Genomic DNA, 26,019 nt, shown 5'->3' with positions numbered 1-26,019 from the left:
CCTGCAGCTACATCCGAAAAACTTCTCCCATTCCATCTCGAGCCCCCTGTCGAACTCGACCTCCTTACACTAGTATCCGACGATCCCACAGACCTACCCATATCCGAAGTGTCAACAACCTTCTCTTTATCTGAACGATCGACAATATTCCTTGTCTTCTCCTTGGCTTTGTAAGCACGAAGCCACAAACCATTTATATTAATAGAATTTAGAACTTTAGCAAAATTTTGGACATCTTTAATCCCCTCGTACCGCACGAAGCCAAAACGTTGTCCACTTGACAACCGTTTCCTAGCAAGATATATGTCACTAACCGAGCCATATTGATCGAATAGTCTCCAACAATTGAATCGAGTCCAACTTTCTGGGAAGTTAAAAAATAAAAACGATATAATTCGATTACCACACGATTTAAAATCAGGATTTTCCTCCGATCTGGGAGGCGAACTCATGCTCACACCCTCAGCCATAATGCGGAAGAACCTCGCATTATTAAATTGATAATTAGTAAAAAGATTGAGTATTTAGGAGGTTTGAGAGATGGAAGGTTTGGGAAGATGAGTAATTAAAGGAAATAGTTGTAAATGTGAAAATAAATGGAGAAGTGAACGGGAAATAATGGATTCAAATTAAAGTGTTTGACACGGGAAATGAGGTTGAGAGCATTTTGCTTGATAACTATGTTACATTTTTTTTTTTTTTTTTTTTTTTTTTTTTTTTTTTTTTTTTTTGCATTTGAAGCATGTATAAACCATTTATTAAGCTTTAAATTATAGACAAATAAAAGTACACATGAATAGCATGAATCCATCAAGTGTGTGTTGGGGTCGTTTGGTGGTGCAATTACACTTTAGTTTGAAGCTATCACATTTATGGGATTTTGATAAGTAACATCCAAATGCCAAATATCATATAAACCGTTTCATTATCATATTAGTTGTTACTTTCCTTTTATAGTTTGGTCCTCTCCTTCGTTCTCAAAACCTTGGTTTCACCATAGTTTATGATCAAGAAAATTTTCACCAAAGAAGAGTGAATATCAATTGAGTGCAATAAAGAGGTTTCGAGATCAACGACTTTAACTAGATTTCCGGTCTGGTTACCATGACTAACCTCCTCTTCTGGAGCCTAGATGTAAGTTTACTTTTGTGCCCCTAGTTGTACTATCCGTTAGAAATAATGTTTTTTATTTTATGTTTATTAATTAGTAGTCGGATTGTTAGATTCGCTTTGTGACCAGGGTCACATAATATATTTTGTTGACCGCCTTTGACTTCGTTAAGTCAGTTTATTATGGTGCGTAAAAGTTCAAATTTCAAATAAATACCCGTGTGTTGTGAGGAATGGATTTTAACCACTTAAGTCCCCTGATCGAGATAAAGATCTTGATAGAGTGGTTAAAGGCTAGTCGCTAGCCAATCATAAGGGACCGATCGACAACAATGGAGAAAAAACGGTACAATGTAACTCGACATACACGCTGCTTGTATGATACACCACGTCCTTCACGTGGCCTAGTTATCAACTATTAACTAAGTACAAATTAATTTTATCAAACACTCATATTAGCCAAGTAACATGCTGCTTGTCTAGTCTAGCATTAATAAACATCAAACGTACAAGATTTCGTATTAGCCAAGTTGATGATCTGGTTAACAAAACTACCAATTAAGGTATTAATTAGCTTGCCTACTAGTTAACAAAATTAGCCAAGTAACAAAGATGGCTGCAAATGATCTATTGTGGATCAAGACTTACATATGGGTCACGAAGAGAAATCAAACCCATTGAAGCCCGTCAAATTCAAGATTTGATTTAGTGACTGGAGTAAAACCAAGATCATGCAGTTTGATTACTTTATTTTCTTCAATCGGGTCAACATATGGATCTAAAAGATCCGAAGATCTCTCCGATGGTACGCCATAATCATTAAGAATGCAGGATGATGCAGCTAATGAAGCTTTTCTCTCTAAAACAGCAACATAACCGTCTTTGAATTTAAAAACGAAGTATTTGTCCTTGCATGCTGTTGAAAACACAACAACTTATGAATAGGATCACCAGAGATTTTACATGAGGTGGAAAAATGGGCGGTTTGGGTAATTGGGTAACCGGTTTAGGTCCAGTAAAGAATGGGATTCTTTCTTGCAAACATGTTTTAGTATGTTATTTTTAAATTCAAGAGAAACTTATGTTAACATATGTTTTACTAAAATACTGTACAAGATATTTAGAAGTGATTTTAAAAAAATATTGCAACTTGCAAGTATTTATAAAAAAACCCAGTCACCTTAGGCATTACGACTGTCAATTACGTTTGTATTGTCATCCATTTGACCCGTTAGAAGCAAAGATACAACTCAAACCAACCCATTCTAACAATATGAGTTAAATTGCCATATTTTTTAAAGGAGATTATAGGGTGTGAGTGTGAACTCACAATCAACAAGATGAGCAAGATGGTAAATGTTATTTATTCGGGTTCCATTAAGCTTCAGAACCTATCAAATCAATTTGCAAAGATTATTAACGTTTCTTAGTATAATAAACTAGAAAAGATATATAGAACAAATCAGAACAGCGACAGTGATAATGATAATAAAACATTAAAATGTTGATAAAAAATCGATACTTGCCTGTCTGTTGCTCAAATCCTCATATCCAACATTCACTTCATTTTGTAATACCTGTATTTAAGTTGACTGTATTCTAATAGAAATCTAATGCAAGAAAGGAAATACATATATATTGCTATATTACTAAAAATGAAATGATTATATATTGTTATTATCATATTCAATGACAACTTTGAAAATATATCCACTAATATAATCTTAATACTTTTTAGGTTCTTTTTTTGGTTTCTTGTAGAATTTTAGATTCTTTATCGTAGTTACTCTGCTTTCTGGGTTTCATACCCTGTTCTGGGTTCGGTTTGGGATAATCTGTGTGTCGAAGAAAGCTTATTCAAAATTGTTGTTTCATACCCTGTTCTAGGGTCCGGTTTAAGATCGTTACATGAAGATACATGCATACCTGTGATAAGATCACAATCTGTTCGCCTTTAAACCTTGCCATGGAATAGCGTTCTTTTTTCAATAGTTATAACTGTAACAAATAAACAAAAAGATAACCAAATTAACTTCTAAACCAAAACTAAAAAAAAAAAAAGAAAAAGAAATATATGACTGCATGAATACAAGTTTAGAGATATTCACATTTACCCATATGTTGTCTTCGTCTTCCTCGCTATCTTCTTCTTCCTCGCTGTTATAATCTTTCTTGCTGTGCACAAAAATATAAAGAACAAAAGCATTAGAAAAAAATAAAAATATTTGATATAATATCATTAAGAGTAATTAAGAAAATGCATACTTTATAAGAGGTCCTAACAGGGGAGTAAAAACAAAACCAGCTACTATCAAATATGATGGTTGATCCCCTCAATACGATAAGGTATCTGTAGTGTAACCATGTCATACAAAAAAGAATTAGGCTAACCAGAAGTTTCTATATTAGCATGTGATTCCAAAGGTTCACCCTAAAAAACAAATAAGTTTAAACCATTTATTTTCATATTAGCATATTATGACATATGATAAAATTGCGTATGGTGTAACCATATCAAACAATAATGTTAGGAATTTTAGTGACCCCCAACAAGAACTTGATAAACCCAACTTATCAACTCGCGAACAATAAACTGATAATCTAAGTGAACAAAGAAAATAAATTGTAAGAACGAAAATAACACGAGAATATAACGTGGTTATATCCAATATTGCTATTGGAAAATCCACGGCCAACCAAAAAAAAAATTCTTATTAATTTTGTGATACAAGTTATGGGTTACATAGAGAGTATTTATAATGCAAAAAAGAACCACGAATCTAATACGAATACAGAGTCATAATCCTAATACAATTAATAATCCTCGAAGTCCAATTGTGAAACTAATGTGAGAACCAAATTTAGATGTCACCCAATGGTGACATTATGTCATTAAATGTGACAACACATTTTCAGCAATTTCAAAGTGCTCGACCTCAATTCTCATGTTATGAAGTATGTGCTTACGTTTGAACACATTCAATTTATTTGTTTCACCAACCATGTTTCCTTGTTTTAATTGTTTAAATCCTACTTCACATCCAACAAATAATGAATTAAGTTAACCAAAAAATTTCATATTAGCATGTGATGGGATTCCAAAGGTTCACACTAGGAACGGACACTTTTTTGGACCATTTTTTTTAAATAAAAATTATCCATTATACAACTAATATTATTAGAATTAATATTATTAGAATAGTGATAGTGATATCTGCTTACTAAAATGTACTCTCGGATTCATAACAGTTTGAACTTTCATGAAAACCCCTGCTCTAATGATACCAACCTCTGCTATGTCACCAGTGAACCTGAAGCATTAAATCATTGCATCACGATCCCAAAAACAAAAGATTGGATAATTAATGGAGTATTTACCTTTCCTATGAGAAGATTATATGCAGCAAATGTGAATAAAGAATCTGTTGGTGCATAAATCCCGAGTTCTATTACGTTTATTGTTCTATTTGTTATGTACTTGATATTTCAGTCATATATGTACGTGGACACTTATACTTTGTGTTTATGATGCTTAGTATAATGTCGTGAATAGGTCAAGCAGTCGGTTGGCTGCTCAAGACCATCGACCGATGGTAGAGACCATCGGTCGAGGGACTGTCACCATCGGCCGAAGGTCCCCGACCACCGACCGATGGTCGCTGTATTTAGTATAAATACGGGTTTCGTGGTTTTGTGTTAGGTTACACACCATAAACCCTTAGGCCGTCGTATTACTTGCTGCTAATCGTCCCAAAACCCTTACCAACCGAATACACAGTCTTAGGCATCGATTCTATCAATTATTCATTGGTTAATTCGATCCCGTTAGTCTAATACGTATTCGACTCATTCTAATTAGTGTTTCCGCCATTAATCTAGATACAACGTATGATCTAAGGTCCAAACTACATCTACAAAGTGGTATCAGAGCCTTGTGTTGCTGATCCATACGTTTTTGAGTCGAATTTTTGATTTTTGTGATTAGGGTTTGTGTCAAAACGGGTTTCAATTAAAAGGTTGGAACTTTTACGTTTAAATCCAGTGTTTTCGAGTGTTTTTGTGTTCAAAGGTGTTTTTGTGAAGTTTTCATCGGTTTTGTTTGAGTCCAGAACGTTAGAATCAATCAAAATTTGAGTTTTGGCCAAAAACCCTAGTTTTTTTTCTGCCCAGATACGTAAGAACTACCCATTGACCATCGACCGAGTGTCTTGACCTTCGACCGATAGTCACTCACACTCGACCGATCGTCTTAAGTTGAACCGGAGGACAGTTTGTGATAACCTTGAACCGTTTGTCTAGACCATCGACCGTTCGTCCTTAGACCATCGACCGATTGTCTCAGTCCTCCGACCGATCGTCTCAGTCCATCGGCCGATCCTCTTTTAATCCAGAATAATTTAATTAATCCATAATTAATCACTTAATCAGTTAATAATGTCTGATACAAACGAGAAATTAACAAACGAATACAGTGCACTTGTTATTGCACCCGGAATTCAAAGACTATTATTAAGCGAAAGTGAATCAGGATCTAACAATAAAGTTCCGAGGCTTGAAAACTTAAAAGACTTTTTAGAATGGAAAGTTAGGTTTGTGATTTACCTTAATGGACAAGATTCTCGACTTTGGGAGTGTATTGAGACTCCTTTTGTTTGGCCATCAGGGGCTGACGGTGAACCTAAAGAAACTCATGATTTTGATCCCGCAGAACGCGAAGGGTATAATCTTGAGTGTCGGTGTTATGTTCAGTTAACGCAAGCCTTGTCTAAGGAAATCTTCGGTCAGTTTAAGAACCGTTATAAGACGTGCTATACTCTTTGGCAGGCTATTGTGTCCGCAACTGAGGGTACTGCTACTTATAAAGCAACTAAAGGTAAAGTGTTGAAGGATGAGTGGAAGGTGTTTGCAGCCCTTCCAACAGAAACTTTGAGCCAGACTTTAGAAAGGTACAGGTTATTGGTTGCCGAGATGACGGATTATGGGATTGAGGTAAAAGATGATAAGGCAATAAAAGTGTTGGCACTTGGTCTTCCTGAGAAGTGGGATTATGAAGTAGAGAAGATCCAAAACCTATATGTTGCTTCTGGACGTCCTTTGACATTGACTGCATTTACTTCAAAGTTAATGGAGAAGGATATTCAGGTTGAGGCCAAAAGGAAAAGGCTTGGTACTGTAGCAGCCAATGTCACATCTAGTGCTTCTTCTTCTGGTCATGCTCCATTGCAGACAGCGTACATCACAGCAAATGCAAATCAGATATCTGCACCAAAGTCACAATCTGGTTACTTTAATGCCAAAATACAGAACCCTACAATTAAGATGATTGAGGACGTTCCGACTCAGCAGACTCAGATTCCACCTCAGACTCAGACTCAGAGTCCTATGTTTCAAACTAACAATATCAGGAAAAGATCTATTGAGTCCATTCAGGAGGACATGGCTTTAGCTGCTATCGTTGTTAACTCTTACAACGATATGATTAGTGGACAGGTTCTTAACAATCATATCGAGAATGAAGATTATGATCAGATCGATGAAGATGAGCTAGAGAGGATGGACATTCTGTACTGTATGGGTAGCATTGTTAGGCGTGCAAGGAAGTATTTAAAGAGAACTGGTCAACGATCTTTGAGTTTAAACAGGGATTCTAAGTTTGGTTTTGACATGGCGAAGGTTAGATGTTACAACTGTGATGAACTTGGTCACTTCAAGAAGACTTGTACTAGACCACCAAAGGCTAGTTATCATGATCCTTTTCTTAGTACAACCATCTCAGTGACTCCCCAACACGTCATTGTTGAGAAGGAATCATCTGGTTCTGCTCAACCTAAAGCCTTAACTGGTTCCACAATATATCCTGATGAAGTTTGTGACTGGTCTATTCCAGTTGATGCTCAGAAAGCTAATGTTGTATTTGTGGGAAAGAGTCCGGCTGAAATTGAGGAAGAAAGAGTAGTTCGAAGAAGAGCAGGTTGTAAGGGTAAAGATAATCCAAACTGCACATGCTACATGTGCAAGTGTGATGCAAGGTTAAAGAGAGCTGAGGAGCTTATGAAATGGTGTTTCAGAAATAGGGTTAAGGAACAGCTGTATGATAAGTTCCAGAAAGCCAAGGATTTGTCAGACATTGAGTTTACTACTGATCCATCCGATGAAGAAGAAGGTAAAAGTTGTCATGAGGGTACTTGGTTCAGAGAAGAGTTGGGTCATTTGCTCAACCGTGATTTTGTGAGTGGTGATAAGAAAGTTGTGACGGTTCAAAGTCAAGTTAGTTCAGATAATAGTGAGGGTAAGGAAGGTTATGAAGCTGATTATTCGGACAGCACAAGTTCGGAGTACGAATCAGAGTCAGATGCAGAATCACAGGATGGAAGGAATAACTATGCTTTTATGGCTCATACTTCCAGTAACGATAAGGTATGTACTGATTCAATTTCTAAATGTGCTTATTGTTTTGGTTATGAACAGGAAATTGAAAGACTTGAATGCGTTATTTCTAAGCTAAGTGAAATACCTGTTACTTGTGAGACCTGCCCTAAACTTAGGACTGACCTTAAGAACCTAAGCTTAGAAAATCAGACCAACAAGAAGAACTATGAAGATGCCCTTTTCTACCTTAACAAACAGAAAGAATATGTTGAGGTGATTAAGTCTCTAGAAAACCAAATAGGTCACATGAAATCAACCATTAGAGATGATGAAAAGGTGATCACAATGTATTTGGGGCAAATAGAGACTCTTAAGGCTGAAAAGGATTCTTTTAAGTTAAAATATGAGTCTGAGAAAGCTAGAATAGATAACTGGCAGAGGATGTCGTATGTGACTCAGACTTTTAATCATCCTAAACGGGAGGGTCTGGGATATTCTGAGGTTGCACCACCTCTTATGGGTGAGTATGTTAATAAGCCCGTAGAGAAGTTTAAGGAACCAGTGGTGGAACCACCATATGGTAAACCTAAGGAGACCCCAGTAGTTAGTGCTAGTAAGGTTGTTGATTCTAAGAACCCTACAGAGGTTGTTTATGAGACTGAGTCTGATACTGACATAGACACTGAGAAAGATAGCAAACCATTTGTGCCAGTGACTAAGCCAGTTACGATTCTTAAGAATCCAAAACACAGTGAGAATAGGAGTGAGAGTCTTACGACGCCGACAAAGAGTGTAGAAAGGCCCAAACAGAGTAAGAAAAAGACCACTTTGTCTACTCCTATTAAGTTTGTTAAAGAAAATAATTCAGGAAAACAGCAGGTTAGTGTTCCTAAGGTAGAACAACCACCTAAAGGTGGGAGTTCTAATTCTGAGAAAGTGTCCAAGTATGTTCCGCCTAGTCGGCGTTAGACTGTTGAAAAACAGGTTTTGACACCCCCTACGATTAGACAACGTACTGAACAGCCTAGGAGACAGTTTTCACCGATTAGACGCAGGTTGTTTAACGTTAATGATTTTGATAATGTTAACTGTTTCAAATGTGGGAGGCTGGGACACAGGGCTGTGGATTGTGGACCCATTAGACAGACACCCCGCAGGAAGATTGATCTCAACCCAAATCGTTCTTTTTATAGAAGATCATCTTCTCCTGTGCACAATTCAAATGTGAAAGTAATTGATTCAAAGGTTTTTCAAACTAACGATTATTATAGAAAACCATTGCCTAAAAATACAGTTTGGAGACCAAAATCTGAGGTGAAGGGTGTTCAACGTCCTGCAGGTCCTTCGGGATCCAAGGGATAATGGGTGGAATTGCCAGTTGTTGGCATTGACGGGAAACCCACTGCCATTAGGGCATGGGTTGCCCTTTCTAACTAATCCTCTTACTTTAATGTGCAGGTCGCCTACAATCCACGCTGCAGTACATGGATTGTTGATAGTGGGGCGTCCAGGCACATGACAGGGAACTTGTCCTTACTTTCTAATGTGAAAACAGTGGATGGTGGACCGGTTTCTTTTGCTGGTAGTGAAGGAGGGTTTATTACTGCTCAAGGTGTAATCGCGAATGAAAATGTCAGCTTTGATAAGGTTAATTTTGTGGAGCAGATGTCAAACAATCTGCTTTCAGTCTCTCAGGTTGCTGACAAGAAGTATACAGTAGCATTTGATGATAAACAATGCTATATTTTGAAGAAAGAATTTGTTATTCCGGAAGACATGATTTTGATGACTGCTCCCAGATGCAAGGATCTCTATATCCTTGACATGCGTAAGGCTCATGTAAAGGAAGCTACTGGCCATCAGGCTTTCATTTCTAAAGCTACTGAACAAGAGTCTATCATATGGCACAAGCGTATGGGTCATTTGAGTCTGAGGAAGATGAATAATCTAGTCCACAATGGATTAGTTGAGGGTGTTAATCTTAAAAGTTTTCATATTCCTGATGTGTGTCTTCCATGTAAACAGGGGAAACAAACGAAAAAGTCACATGCTACCAAAAAGCATCATTCTGTTAACATTCCTTTGGAGCTGTTGCATATGGATCTCTTTGGTCCAGTCAACTGTAAAACTCTCACAGGAGAATCCTATTGCTTGGTAGTTACTGATGAATATTCACGTTTTTCTTGGGTGGTGATGTTGAAGAATAAGTCGGATACTTTTGAGCATATTAAGGTGCTGATTCTAAAGCTCGAAAGTTTATATAAATTGAAAGTGAGAAAGATTCGTACTGATAATGGTACGGAGTTTAAGAACAATCAGATGCTGCAGTTTTGTAACGAAAAGGGGATACAACAGTAGTTCAGTCCTGCTTATACACCACAGTCAAATGGTGTTGCTGAGAGAAAGAACAGGACTTTGATTGAGACCGCAAGAACAATGTTAGCTGATTCATGTCTTCCGATTGCCTTCTGGGGTGAAGCAGTGAGTACAGCGTGTTATGTTATGAACAGAGTTCTCGTGGTGAAGCGTCATGGTAAAACTTGTTACGAGCTGCTGCATAAGAGAAAACCTAATATTAAACATTTCGAACCCTTTGGCGCACCTTGTACTATTTTGGTACGTGATGCTGGAGGAAAATTTAATTCAAAGGTTGTTTCTGGTATCTTCTTGGGTTACGGGAATCCGAACAAGCGGGTGTACAACAATGAGACAAAACGTCTGGAAGAACAGTTTGAAGTTGATATTCAGCGCAATGCACCGCCTCGTGTCAGTAAAGGTTATGCATGGCAGTTTGAGTATGATAAGCTTTTTGATTCATTCAATCTTCCACCAGGTGCTACAGAGGAAGAACTTCTGACTCAGATATTGTTTGATTCTCGGAATTCTTCAGAAAATGTTATCACTATTCCTACGCAGGTTCAGAATCTGGTTTCTAGCGTGCAACCAAGTCCACAAAGTGTTCAAGGTAATCTTGAGTCTAATGAGGACGGGGTAGTTGATACAGATGAAGATAGTGAGTTAGATGATGATGTGGAACGTACAGTATTGACAGAGAGACATCTGAATCCTCTATATAACCAACCATCTACTGTGACTGATCCAGAACAGATAGCAGATGCAGGAGGTGTACGGAGATCGAATCGTGTTATTCTGCCACCAAAGCGTCTGGCAGACTATTATGTGGATACAAGAGGACGGCCTAGTGTCAATCCTCCTCAAACTACTACATCTGGGGCATCCACGTCAGGAGTTATCTCTACATCCGAGGTTCCCGCGGTTACTGAAAATATGACTGCAGTTGAAGATGTTCAAAGTGAAAGTGCGAATTTGGTGACAACTTTTTATTCATCATTGAACAAGACAGGGAGAGTGTTTGTTCATGCCCACTCGTGTTATGTGTGTCAAATCGAGCCGGAAGATGTATACGAAGCTTTAAAGTACGATGAGTGGGTAAGTGCTATGCAGGAAGAGCTGTTGCAATTTAAACATCTTAAGGTTTGGAGGTTAGTCAATCCACCGCATGGTTGTGTACCCTATGGTCTTCGTTGGGTTTTGAAGAATAAGAAAGATGAGCAGGGTATAGTGATTCGAAATAAAGCTAGATTGGTGGTTAAGGGATATCAGCAAATCCCGGAAATTGACTATGATGAGGTTTTTGCTCCAGTTGCGAGACTGGAGGCTATCAGGATTTTCTTGTCCTTCGCATCCTATATGGGTTTCAAAGTTTATCAAATGGATGTGAAGAGTGCGTTTTTGTATGGTGAGATAAACGAGAAAGTGTTTGTTGAACAACCGCCTGGTTTTGAGGATCCGCATTTCCCAGAAAAGGTGTATCGACTAGAAAAGGCGCTATATGGTCTACACCAAGCTCCTAGAGCTTGGTATGCAACGTTGTCCAACTACATGCTTGAAAATGGTTTTCGGAGAGGTGTCATTGATCAGACACTTTTCATCAAGAAGAAAGGACAACATCTTATGTTAGTGCAGGTCTATGTTGATGATATTATTTTCGGGTCTACAGATCAGAGTATGGTTGATGAGTTCGAGAAGGTTATGCAACGGAAGTTTAAGATGAGTTCCATGGGAACTATTAAGTTTTTCTTAGGTTTGCAGGTAGCTCAAACGGATAAAGGCATCTTCTTACATCAGACGAAGTATGTTGCTGATATCCTTAAGCGCTTTCAGGTAGATACAGAGAGACCAGCTAAGACTCCGTTGTCGGTTAATCATGGGATTTCACCAGATAAGGAGGGTGCTCCAGTGGACCCTACTTTGTACAGGGCTATCATAGGTTCTCTAATGTACCTAACTGCTTCTAGACCAGATATAATGTTTGCGGTGTGCCTGTGTGCTCGTTATCAGGCAAACCCTAATGTTCATCATATGTTAGTGGTCAAGAAGATTCTGAGGTATCTAAAAGATACTCCCAGCTTAGGGTTATGGTATCCGTGTGAGGATGGTTTTGATCTCACAGCGTACAGTGATTCAGACTATGGAGGTTGCAAGAAAGATTTCAAGTCAACATCAGGAGGGTGTCAATTTCTTGGTAGCAAACTAGTAACCTGGTAGTGTAAGAAGCAGACATCAGTGGCTCAGTCCACTTGTGAAGCAGAATATATTGCCGCGGCCAGCTGTACATCACAGGTTATCTGGATACAACAGCAACTACGTGACTACGGTTTGAAAATCTCTAACACTCCTATTTATGTTGATAATACTGCTGCCATAGCTGTCACTAAGAATCCCGTAAATCACTCTAAAACGAAACATAAAGGGATTAAATACCATTTCATTAGAGATTGATATGAGAAAAAGTTAATTGATGTAGTGCAAATTGACACTACAGCCCAAAGGGCTGATCTCTTCACAAAAGCTTTTGATAAACCACGTTTTGAATTTCTATTAAATGAGATAGGTGTTAAGTTGCTTCAAGATGTAGTTCCTGAAACTGAAATTCCTGAAACTGAGGTTCCTGACACAGAGGAATCTAAGCCTGAGACTGAGTTGTGAATGGTTAGAAACTGCTTGTAGAGTTTGAATAGTTTTGCATGATAGCTTCTAGATCATTTGCATTTTTCGTTTGCATGATAGATTAGTTTTTACTGAAATTTGCATGTTTGCTTATGTTTTTAGATAGTTTTATGCTTTTGTACAGAGAAAATCAAAAAGCCATAAAAATTGAAAAACCAGAAAAACAAATAAAAATTAGAAAAATAGAAAATCCATAAAAAGTGAAAAATCAGAAAATGAGTTGCTTGTTATGTTTGTGGGGAAGTGATTGCAATACTGAACTGACATGTAAGTTGTGAAAAACAAGTAATACAGGATGATTGATAATATGTTGGTAAACTTTATTGATCTAATTCTAGATAGAGATGATCACACTAATAACGCGTAAATATCATGATGAGGAAATCGTGGAAAGGTTTACAGCGGTTGAGGGTAGTCACCTACTTATCACTGAATATGTACCGAGAAATGATTGAACAGAAACTCGACAGACGGTTGAGGTCTCCCCTACTACGATTTATACTCGGTAGCAAAAGGATAATTTTGTGAGTCCCCAAGGTGAGCATATTTTGTCTAGGATGCATACTTGTTTCTATTTACCTTTATTACTTGGACCGAAATCCAACAACATACATATCGGGTACCCAAAGGGAGGTGTTTTCTCTAAAAGGGTTGAGAAGTGCAGTTTTGTATCACAGACACAGAATGATTTTTAAAAGGCAACATCATCGGGTTCTAGATTTCCACATACGAAGATTGGTTTTCCGTGCAGTTATAACAAATGTCAAAGACAGTGGTGCGTCATCATCATGTTTAGTTGTAATCATTTATTTATTTATTTTGTTTATGTATTGTAAGGAGAAAATGCAACATCAGAAAATCCAAAAAAAAAAAAATAAAAAAAATTGCAAGTTATGGATTGTTTATGTTTATTTATGTATTTATTTCAATTTGTAAATAACATGATGCACTACATAGCTGCAAGAGAATCATGGATCAAGAATTGAACAGAGTTTCAGAGATTCCTCGGTTATCAATGTTTGAGACAACATACATTCCAATCGGAGACTTATTTGAACGATTTCGTTATCTACATCCGAGGGGGAGAATTTATCAGATCATCAGATATAGAGAACTTAAATCATTTAGTTCACATCTCAATTAGTGAACTTTACATCTTTTGTCTGTGATATGGGATTGTGCCTATTGACCTGGATAGAGGGAATATCTTCTGGAAGGTATCTTAGCGTTCCATCACTCAAATATATATATCACTTCCATCCATCCAACACCATACATCATACTATTTCCGTTTAAGTATGGGGTTTATAGCGGCCGGTATGCGTCCTTAACAGAGTATGCAATAAATTTGAGATTAACAATGTTATCTGAAACGAAAGGTATAAGTTTAAGGTAGAAGCCAAAGGCTGACAGGGTTGCTAGAAACATCGTGAGATGGTTCTGTTCAATAGAATCGAAAGTACATTGATGTGATAAGAGGACAGCGTCAACAGGTTTGTGCTCAATTGTTCTACCCGAGAAATCGTGCGATCTCAAACGAGGACTGACTTTGTGATGTAAATCTGACATTGAAAAATGTTAAAGTAATTAATCTAACGTGATCATCGAAGTCTAGGGTGAAAGTTGATGAATGTTTATTGATATATTTGAAGGTTGTTCTGTATATGCTTTAATGAATAAGTTCGTGAATGAACTATGGAATAACATGTCAATATAGTTCAGTTCTGATCCCCGAATCAAAAAGATTCAATCAATTTTATATGCCAACTCACAAAAAGATATGTTATTCTTCTGGAAGTGTGACTGATGATAAGCAGTATTATTTGTTCCTATGCTGATAACATCATGAATTTGTTAATGTTAATGCTTTATGAAACTGATGTTAAAGGTTTATTATCCACAGATCTAAAAGGTTAAATGTTACTGATTATATCTGTTATTATATTGCTGATCATGATACACTTGATCTTGTACAGTTATTTGCTTTGTGTATTTGCATGAGCATGCATTTCTGAATTAGTTTGCATTCATGTGTTAGTTGCATGTGCATTTATATTTCATCTTTTAAGTCCACAACTCAGTTCTGGGTAAGGTTTACTGTGAAAGGAACCTTAGGTTTCTTATTGTTTTGAATATAAGTTGTTTTGAGCTTAAAGGAACAAAGCGTGATGTTTTTTATTGTGGAGATCAGTCCCAGGGGGAGTTAGTGTAAATGGGTAAAAGTCTGATATTGAAAAGTGTTAAGTTTTAAAAGTTTTCAAATGTCAGACCACCGGCCGACAGTCTTTACATCCGGCCGATGGACTCAGACCCTCGCCCGAGTGTCAAGACCATCGGACCGACGGACTTGACCATCGGCCGATGGTCACTGACAGGGTATAAAAGGACCAGCGACGAACGGGTCAGTCACTCTGGCCAAAATTGTGTGATTTTACCCTAATTTTCTGAAGTTAAGGAGAAAGGTTTTGATCCAGTTTTTATTATTCATCTTTTCTTTGTGATCTTAGCGCCGTAAACAAGGTAACATAACTCTTAATCGTTTGTTTGTAATAGATGATTTAGTGTTCGAAGTATAAACTTTAAATCGGATGAGTTTTATTTGAGATCTGTTGAAATTGATGTTTGATGTATGATAAACGGCCCCTTTAGCATCTGTTATAACAGGAATTTGAACTAGAAACGTCAAATCGGACGATTTGATCAATTTCGAGTCACAGATCTGATGAACTACCTCCGGCCGAGGGTCTCTGACCATCGACCGATGGTGTAACATCCCGCATTTTTCCGTTAAATTATTTTTAACGCCGTCTTTTTCTTTTTAGATAATATTCCTCGTATCTAGATTCGTAACCTCCGTTAGCTAACATTCTAAATATTCTCGTTATCGGATTTTAATATCTTCCGTTAATACGCGTTTTAAAATATTCCGTTTAGGTATTTTCCGCACCCGACTACAAACTCGAGGGACTAAAATTGACACGGGGCAAACTAGTTGACTAGGTCACCTAGTCCACCCCAATCACCACCATTCAACCATCTCCCTCTCTCTCTCTTTCTCTCTAGCAAGAACACACCCAATTTCCAAATTCATTCAATCATCATCTAAATTCGATCTAGGAGGCTTACAACAAAATAAATTACATATTCGTGATCCTCTCTTCACCCTCTTCATTTTGGTACCAACTTCATCTCGTTTGGGTAACATTTCTAAAACACTAGTTTTCTTTAAATTTGTGTTCTTGACTTAAAAGTATGTTAATTAGTGTCTATGGCTCATTGTGATGTCGTGTATGTAATTTGTATGCTCGATTTGTTGTTTTTGGGAGTAACTAGTTCATTATGAAAATTGCTTGCTAAATCCTTGATTTTGGATGATCAAATGTTGTTAGATTGTTAAAGTGCATGTTTTAAAAGTGTTACTAGCATCATTAGCTTCAAATTGATGTGTAGGTTGATTAAGAAAACTTCAAAAACATGATTATTGATTTTGAGATGTTTGACTAGGGTTTGATAGTTCTTGACATGAATTTTTGGATGCTTGAATGTCATGGAATGTTAATTGTTAGTGTTTAGTAGTAATGTATGCTTCATTACCTTCAAAACGGCATATCATATGTGTGAATTGGTTTCCCGAAACTCAAAATGCAATTGATGAACTTGAAACTTTGAAAATGGACTTTTATTGTCCGCTTGATGAGTTTTCGGCTATTGTAAATGATGTTATTGTTGGACCATAAGTGCTTAGTTGTATTCCTCGTCAAAATACCTTTCCAACGATATATGATAGGCATTATAAGTGTTTGCGGGTCAAGAGTTGGGTTGGAAAAGGTTTTGGTTCGTGCATACTTTGAAAAACTGACCAGAATTCTCTGCCCAGATGGTGGCGCGGCGCACCCCATCCCCGCGCGGCGCGCGGATTGGCCTGGTCAGATTCTGACCTCTTTGTCCCATTTCACGTGAAATGTTTGACTAGCTACCGACCTCCGATTCACATGAAACTTGTTCTAATATACTTGTATATGAATAATTAGCATAGAAAAATAGTCCGGGACCCGACCCGAACATGTTGACTTTTTCGTTGACTTTGACCCGACCAAGTTTGACTTTTTGTCAAACTTAACCAATTAATTATGCAATCTTTCTAACATGATTCTATACTTGTATCTTGCATGAAACTTGACAATTTTCTTCACATGCTACATAATCGAGTCGTGTCGAGCCATAGGACTAATTGAACAACTTTGACCCTTCGTGACTATCGTTATTGATACAACCTACTTGTTTAGGTCGAGATTAGCTTTGTCTTTGCACGCGTTTACTCGTTGAAGTACTTTATTAACTCTTGCGCTCAAGGTGAGATCATAGTCCCACCTTTTCAACAACTTTTATACTTTTAAATCGTGGGCTGAGAAAACATATACTTTGTTACATCTTGTACTACTTACTTTTATGTTTTGAACACAAGTGTGAAAACAAACATTCCACGTGCGAGTTAGAACAAAAATGCCTCAATTCGATTATCATTAGTTACACTTGCAGGGTGTAAGCGAGAACTTATATTGTGTGGCCATACGGGTTTAACAAACCCTCATTCGGACGGTTCGCTACCGTTATGCGGATGAAATATATTTTTGTGTTTTAGTGTGGGTTCTAGCACTGTGTGATGGGGTAACGTTGGTTAAGTTTTGATAATTGAGTGCTCGCGTATAACAACACTTTTGGAATGCAAATGATTTGGATAATCTACGTTATGGAAATACAAAATCTTGTGGTTCAAAAACAACGTTTAATACTTACTAAACCTATGATTTCACCAACGTTTTCGTTGACAGATTTCTATGTTTTTCTCAGGTCTTGCACGATATGTGATACATGCTTCCGCTCATTATTTGATACTTGCATTGGATGTCGAGTATACATGCATTTCATGGAGCGTCTTATGACTTTACTTTAAACCGTGTCGCCTAGATTTCATTTGTACTTATAACCTTGTAACTTAACTTTTGGTTGAACAATTCTTTTAAACTTTGGAAACAATCTTTATGTTGAAATGAAGGCGACATATTTTGGTCAAACGTTGTCATAAAGACTTATGACCAGGTAATGGGACCCATGTAGACGACGCCGTCACTTGACAATTTGTCGGGGTCGCTACAAGTGGTATCAGAGCTTTGGTTGTAGGGATTTAGAGTTCATTTGTGTCCACCCCGAGTCATAGGGTACATAGGTGAATCTAGACTACAACCGGCATATAGACTGAAGTAGGAATTACTTGACTATTTGTGCATCTATACTCGAACTCTTCTATCATATCTAACTCGTATTCGATCTTGATCTTACGTTGATAAATTTTGTTGACGCGCCACCTTGACTTTATGAGGTAATGTTAAATGCACATGAGAATCAGGGTAATATAATTTCCGGGATTATATTACGGTGATTCATATGGACATTCCGACATTATGACATAAAGAATTTAAGGCGAGTCAAGGAAAATTTTCTCTACATCATCATTCCCTATCATGATTAGTATTATTGAGAATACTAATCAACGATATTCTTGTGTCTTGAAGGAACAATGCCTCCCCGTCGCGGGCCACGTAATGAAACTTCCGAACAAGCTTTTCAACACATGATAGCCACCGCCATAGGTGCGGCTATGGCTAGTATCTCCTCCGACATCAATAACAACCACAACCACAACAACCATGGAGCCGGTAATTCAAACGAGGGTTGCTCCTACAAAACTTTCATGGGGTGCAAACCTCACACCTTCGATGGGACCGGAGGACCGGTTGTGCTCACCCGATGGTTTGAGCAAACAGAAGCCGTTTTTAGCATAAGCGGTTGTCGGGACCAAGACAAAGTCAAATATTCCACCCACACTTTTGCCGGTATCGCCCTCACATGGTGGAATACATATGTGCTGTCGGTGGGTATCGATGAAGCTCACACTCTCTCATGGGCCGACTTAAAGAAAAAGATGATCACCGAATACTTCCCGCGCGAAGAGACCCGTAAGCTCGAACACGAACTAAGAACTTTAAAAGCGGTCGGGAATGACCTAAAGGCATATAATCAACGATTTTCTGAGCTATCCTTGATGTGCCCAAACCTCGTGACCCCCGAACCTCTAAGGGTTGAACTTTACATGGATGGTCTTCCCAAGAGCATCAAACAAGGAGTAATGTCATCCAAACCCAGTAATCACCAAGAGGCCCTGAATATGGCCCGTCAATTGATCGAAACGGTAGACGAGATTGAAGTGCCGGCACCTAAAGCCGAGGATGAGTCGGGTGACAACAAAAGAAAATGGGAAGCCCCCCAATCGAGCAACTACAACAACAACTTTGCCAAGGAACCTCTCACCCCCGTCGGCAAGAAAAGTTATGCCGGGACACGACCTTTTTGCAACAAATGCCACAAGCATCATTTTGGTGAATGTGGCAAGCTAATTTGCCATCGGTGTCAAGGTAGTGGTCATATTGCCAAGTATTGTGGAAGTACCGCCCCCGTCACTCAAAAGGGGCCCGACGCACCAAAGCCGAGTATTTGCTACAAATGTGGCCAATCGGGTCATTTTAGGAATGAATGCCCAAAGAATAAAGCAAAAACCAACGCGCGCCGTTGAACTTACAACATCGACACCTAGGATGCCTGAGACGATGATGGACTAGTCACGGGTACGTTTCTTCACAACAAACCGTATATTTCATACTTATTCGATTCGAGTACCGCTAGACGTTTTATAACCAAGGATTTGACTCGTGCTCTTTATATTCCACCTCTTTCCCCCAGATACTACTTAGACGATTTAAGTGACCGACGGAAAATATTGTGTGCCTATAAATTTTATCGGAGGATATGCGTTAAGAAATTGGACTCGACACCTATAGAACTAAGGAACTCAAAACCTATTCATTAAGGAGAAATTGTTGCCCTACATTCATGTATAGATTATTGTGAACTAAGTAACTTTCGGTTGGAAACCAATACTCTCTTCCTCGTATCCATTACCTCATGATTATTTGCGTGGATCCCGTGTATTCCAAATCGACCTCCGTTCTGGTTATCATCAATCGGGGGTTAAGGGAGACGATGTCTCCTAATCCATTTTCCGAGCTCGTAACGTTAGTTGTAAATCCCTCTTAGTACCGTTTGATTTATTTAGGACTCCGTCCGTATTCATGAACCTCCTAAACCACGTATGCAACTTATCTAGACAAATCTGTTATCATATTTATAGATGACATCTTAACTTATTCAAGTAAAGAAGGCAAACGAACAACATCATCATCTTACGCTCGAACTTTGAGAAAAGAGCAACTCTATACCAAATTCTCCGAGTGAGAATTTCTGTTAAACGAAGTCAAATTTTCTAGACCATGATGTTAATGGTCAAGGCATTACAATCAATCTCGAAATCAAGCCACATGTAATCAGGAAACTCTACCAACTCGGACTTGTATTCGTAAAAAAATCTTAGATCTCGTCTGTTATTACCGAAGATTCATTTCTGACTTTTCTCGTGTTACACGACTTTTAAACTCGTTAACTCACTAAGGAAAACTTTAAACCTCTCCGTGTTCGCACCTTGAGCGTGATTCTTCACACCAACATTTCTAGTTAAAAATCGTATAGCAACAGATGGAACTCAAACATGGAAATATTTCTACTTGAACGCCGAAAGGCATACTCTCTCGACTCAAAAATCAACATAACTAAAATTCGTTATTTTGCACGAAGAATTCGAATACTAAATTGTGGATCCGATCAATTTTCTCGTCATCCCGTACCACACTACCTACCTCTGTTATTTCACCATCACCGTATGATATTACTGGAATTTAAGATGACACACAATCCAACGATACTTCACTCTTCTTTGACTTAACGCCCTTGTGTTTCTGATAATCGGTCAACTATTGTTCAACCCCGAACTATACAACTACGTGTACTACCTCGTTTCTCTTTCAGACTTCAACTTTTGACAACTAGAGGCACGTTATGGCAACCTCGAGATGTAAACTCATCCTATTCTAGGTCCTCGTTTCACTCCTATCTTTATCGCTCGCACTTCCGTTTAAGGGAACTCCTTGTAACATTTCTCCATGGATAGAGAAATTCCTCATATTACCTTAGTATTCGCCACGAGGGTGAATAGTCCTAACGAACATTTTTTTTTTTGAACCCTAACTGACTTGTTCAAACATATCTTAAGAGATCCTATTCTAACACGGTGTACCATTGCCAATTACCTCGGATCAAAATACTCGTATCGCTTCTAGTTTTGCAAGAAACCTTGGAAACCCACTTGGACATACGTACCGCGTATCTCCCACAACCAACGAACCGAGCAAACGAACGATTTACATCTTGGAAAGACATGTTTCAAACTTGTATGGTCGCTTTTAGTTGATTCCTCTCACTGCGATAATACCATTCGTGTACTAACGCCGCACCTCCGAAACCCTATATGACCGCAAATGTCATACCCCGATTCATTTAACCAAAGCATGTGGCAAGCAAATCACCGAATCTGAACTCCATCAAGAAACAACAATTGAGATCGTTCAAGTCCGAGAAGGGCTCGAGATGACCCGTAGTTGCCAGAAGAGTTATACCAAACTTAGATGAAAACCTCACAAATCCCAGTGTGTAATCGCGTAATATTGAGAAACCGCACCTTGGAAAGGTGAAATCCATTTTAGGAAATCGAGAAAGGCTATATCTGCAATATTGAACCTTTTGAAACCTTGGGGCGTATTGGAACCGCTCCCTACCGTTTAGAACTTCCGATGCAATTAAGTTTCCGTTTATCCTACATTTCGTGTAACAAACTTAGAAACGTGTCATGCGGAACAGGAATGTGCAATCCTTCTAGATGCACCAACTATTGATGACAAACTCCTCTGCATGGGAAAACTGGTTGAAATCATGGATCGTGAAATCGAACCTCAATACAACGTAACACCCCGACTATCCGGATTCGTGGAATGTCCAAGAAAGTACCTTCACTCATTCGTAGAGTTACTACTCTAAGTCTCGAGTAAGAGATATCGACTACTACTTCCAACTAAATTTCGGGACGAAATTTCTTTTGAGGTGTGGATAATGTAACATCCCGCATTTTTCCGTTAAATTATTTTTAACGCCGTCTTTTTCTTTTTAGATAATATTCCTCGTATCTAGATTCGTAACCTCCGTTAGCTAACATTCTAAATATTCTCGTTATCGGATTTTAATATCTTCCGTTAATACGCGTTTTAAAATATTCCGTTTAGGTATTTTCCGCACCCGACTACAAACTCGAGGGACTAAAATTGACACGGGGCAAACTAGTTGACTAGGTCACCTAGTCCACCCCAATCACCACCATTCAACCATCTCCCTCTCTCTCTCTTTCTCTCTAGCAAGAACACACCCAATTTCCAAATTCATTCAATCATCATCTAAATTCGATCTAGGAGGCTTACAACAAAATAAATTACATATTCGTGATCCTCTCTTCACCCTCTTCATTTTGGTACCAACTTCATCTCATTTGGGTAACATTTCTAAAACACTAGTTTTCTTTAAATTTGTGTCCTTGACTTAAAAGTATGTTAATTAGTGTCTATGGCTCATTGTGATGTCGTGTATGTAATTTGTATGCTCGATTTGTTGTTTTTGGGAGTAACTAGTTCATTATGAAAATTGCTTGCTAAATCCTTGATTTTGGATGATCAAATGTTGTTAGATTGTTAAAGTGCATGTTTTAAAAGTGTTACTAGCATCATTAGCTTCAAATTGATGTGTAGGTTGATTAAGAAAACTTCAAAAACATGATTATTGATTTTGAGATGTTTGACTAGGGTTTGATAGTTCTTGACATGAATTTTTGGATGCTTGAATGTCATGGAATGTTAATTGTTAGTGTTTAGTAGTAATGTATGCTTCATTACCTTCAAAACGGCATATCATATGTGTGAATTGGTTTCCCGAAACTCAAAATGCAATTGATGAACTTGAAACTTTGAAAATGGACTTTTATTGTTCGCTTGATGAGTTTTCGGCTATTGTAAATGATGTTATTGTTGGACCATAAGTGCTTAGTTGTATTCCTCGTCAAAATACCTTTCCAACGATATATGATAGGCATTATAAGTGTTTGCGGGTCAAGAGTTGGGTTGGAAAAGATTTTGGTTCGTGCATACTTTGAAAAACTGACCAGAATTCTCTGCCCAGATGGTGGCGCGGCGCGCCCCATCCCCGCGCGGCGCGCGGATTGGCCTGGTCAGATTCTGACCTCTTTGTCCCATTTCACGTGAAATGTTTGACTAGCTACCGACCTCCGATTCACATGAAACTTGTTCTAATATACTTGTATATGAATAATTAGCATAGAAAAATAGTCCGGGACCCGACCCGAACATGTTGACTTTTTCGTTGACTTTGACCCGACCAAGTTTGACTTTTTGTCAAACTTAACCAATTAATTATGCAATCTTTCTAACATGATTCTATACTTGTATCTTGCATGAAACTTGACAATTTTCTTCACATGCTACATAATCGAGTCGTGTCGAGCCATAGGACTAATTGAACAACTTTGACCCTTCGTGACTATCGTTATTGATACAACCTACTTGTTTAGGTCGAGATTAGCTTTGTCTTTGCACGCGTTTACTCGTTGAAGTACTTTATTAACTCTTGCGCTCAAGGTGAGATCATAGTCCCACCTTTTCAACAACTTTTATACTTTTAAATCGTGGGCTGAGAAAACATATACTTTGTTACATCTTGTACTACTTACTTTTATGTTTTGAACACAAGTGTGAAAACAAACATTCCACGTGCGAGTTAGAACAAAAATGCCTCAATTCGATTATCATTAGTTACACTTGCAGGGTGTAAGCGAGAACTTATATTGTGTGGCCATACGGGTTTAACAAACCCTCATTCGGACGGTTCGCTACCGTTATGCGGATGAAATATATTTTTGTGTTTTAGTGTGGGTTCTAGCACTGTGTGATGGGGTAACGTTGGTTAAGTTTTGATAATTGAGTGCTCGCGTATAACAACACTTTTGGAATGCAAATGATTTGGATAATCTACGTTATGGAAATACAAAATCTTGTGGTTCAAAAACAACGTTTAATACTTACTAAACCTATGATTTCACCAACGTTTTCGTTGACAGATTTCTATGTTTTTCTCAGGTCTTGCACGATATGTGATACATGCTTCCGCTCATTATTTGATACTTGCATTGGATGTCGAGTATACATGCATTTCATGGAGCGTCTTATGACTTTACTTTAAACCGTGTCGCCTAGATTTCATTTGTACTTATAACCTTGTAACTTAACTTTTGGTTGAACAATTCTTTTAAACTTTGGAAACAATCTTTATGTTGAAATGAAGGCGACATATTTTGGTCAAACGTTGTCATAAAGACTTATGACCAGGTAATGGGACCCATGTAGACGACGCCGTCACTTGACGATTTGTCGGGGTCGCTACAGATGGTGTCCATCGATCGGCCGGACATCTTGTCACTCGGCCGAAGGTCGTTATTTGACCAGTGTGTGTATGTGGTTAGACCATCTGCCGTAGGTCTAGACCATCGGACCGATGGTCTCCACCATCGACCGATGGTCATTCTGTTGGACCGATGGTAGATTATTTTGATTAATTTTAATTGAATGATTGGTCTCTGATAATTTCTGTGATGCCCATCTAATGCTAGTGCTTGTAGTTTGTATTAGAATGTCAGGTGGCTCATTTGTTGGTCAATGGATGTTCAACATCGACCGTAGGAGAATCCTAGCTAGATATCGACCAATCTTAGTAGAACAAAAGGTCATTGCGACTCGACAGACTTATAGTCCTTGGGAACAGATTGGGTGTCAGGCTTTCATAGATATTGGGGATTATTACTGTCCTGCTCTACTTAGAGAATTTTACGCCAATGTTGCTTTAGAGGATGGTAAGAAGAAGTTTGTACACTCGGGTCTATTTAATCAACAGTATAGGTGGACTTTAAAGGAATTCTCAAACCTGTTAAACGTTCCTCATACTGGGGTTAAGATACTGTACCCTAGCAAAGATATCAGAAAGATTCCCAGTAGATTCAGATTGTCAGATGTTATTGTTAGGATATGCAAGCCAGAGAAGGTAGTGTATACTGGTAGAGTTGAGGTTAGTGATGAAGATATCTTGCCACAACATGAGATACATTTGAGAATCATCAAAAGAAATGTGACTTTTAGGAGAGAAGGAGATCATTTGCTGTCTGGTACTGAAGTCTTGTTTCTATATTGCCTACTAGAGGGTATTCAAGTGAATGTGGGACACTTTCTCATTCATGTGATGAAAGATTTTCTTGAATCAGAAGAACCATTCCCATATGCAGCTTTACTGTATAACTTGTTTGAGAAACTTGGTGTGATTCAACATGAAGAAAAGTTAGTGCCAGAGGATCCCATAATGGGATGATTGATTCTGATGTTATGTTTATGTTTGATTATTTTCAGATTATTGTGTAATTTGATAATGCTAGCCTGTTAGCATTGATACGGTATCTTATGTCAGTAATGATCTAACTTTGAACATGTGATTATGTAACCGTGATCGTATTAATGTGATATGTTCTGTGATGATAAATCAGTGATACTTAATTAATCATGAATTTAACGCTGATTAAGAATTGTGTTTGCAGTTTTTGTTAATCATGTCAGGTGCACAAATGGATCAAGAACAAGCTGTCCACAGTTCTGAGACTGAATCATCAGGAGGACCCACATCTGCTAGTCTTCCAGGGTTGAAGGCGAGCCCTAACTCTAATCTGATGGCGTGTCTAAATGACAAAGGTCCAAATGCTAGCAAGTACAAGACTGTGATTGAATTCTTGAAGCGTTCAAGGATATTTGCTGCGGTGTCAATGCCATGTACTGCTTATTATTCTCATCAGAGAGAATTCTGGGCTAACGCTAGAGTGGAAACTGTTGATAATAAGCCTGTGATAGTAAGTCGAGTATGTGATCAAGAGGTTAAGATATCTGAGTATACTATTGATGTTAAAGCTAAGGGGTATAAAATACTATTAAATTTTATCAGAAAATACTATTAAATACGATACAATTTTACACAAGATATTTATTTATTTATAGAATGGATATACTTAAACCTTGCTACAACACTTATAGGCAGTGTACCTAATCGTACAGTAGTGTAGTTTTTAGTAAGTCCGGTTCGTTCCACAGAGAAATCTTTAAACAAAGCTCAACGCTATATTAGTTTACTTTTATAAAAATACAAATATATATATAAGTAATATTATTATTATAAAGGGGGGTTTTTACCGTTTAATGACCGGTTTGTCGATTTTAAGATTTTAGTCGCAGTTAAAACCTAATGTAAAATATAAAATAAATACAAGACTTAAATTAAAGCGTAAAGTAAATAACGATAATGAAATTGCGAATAATAAAAATGCGATAAAATAAAATTGCGATAATTAAAAAG

The 26,019-nt window shown here is 37.9% G+C and overlaps 1 pseudogene; it reads right to left on the bottom strand.

Moving 5' to 3' along the window:
* Positions 1 to 4,303: 4,303 nt before the first annotated feature.
* The window catches only part of LOC139868127 (protease Do-like 2, chloroplastic), a 56,832-nt pseudogene continuing 35,116 nt past the window's right edge, over positions 4,304 to 26,019 (bottom strand).

This window comes from Rutidosis leptorrhynchoides, chromosome 9 (assembly GCF_046630445.1).
Source record: "Rutidosis leptorrhynchoides isolate AG116_Rl617_1_P2 chromosome 9, CSIRO_AGI_Rlap_v1, whole genome shotgun sequence".
Lineage (NCBI taxonomy): Eukaryota > Viridiplantae > Streptophyta > Magnoliopsida > Asterales > Asteraceae > Rutidosis > Rutidosis leptorrhynchoides.
The sequence above is the reverse complement of the archived record's forward strand: the minus strand, read 5'-3'. Positions and strand labels throughout refer to the sequence as shown.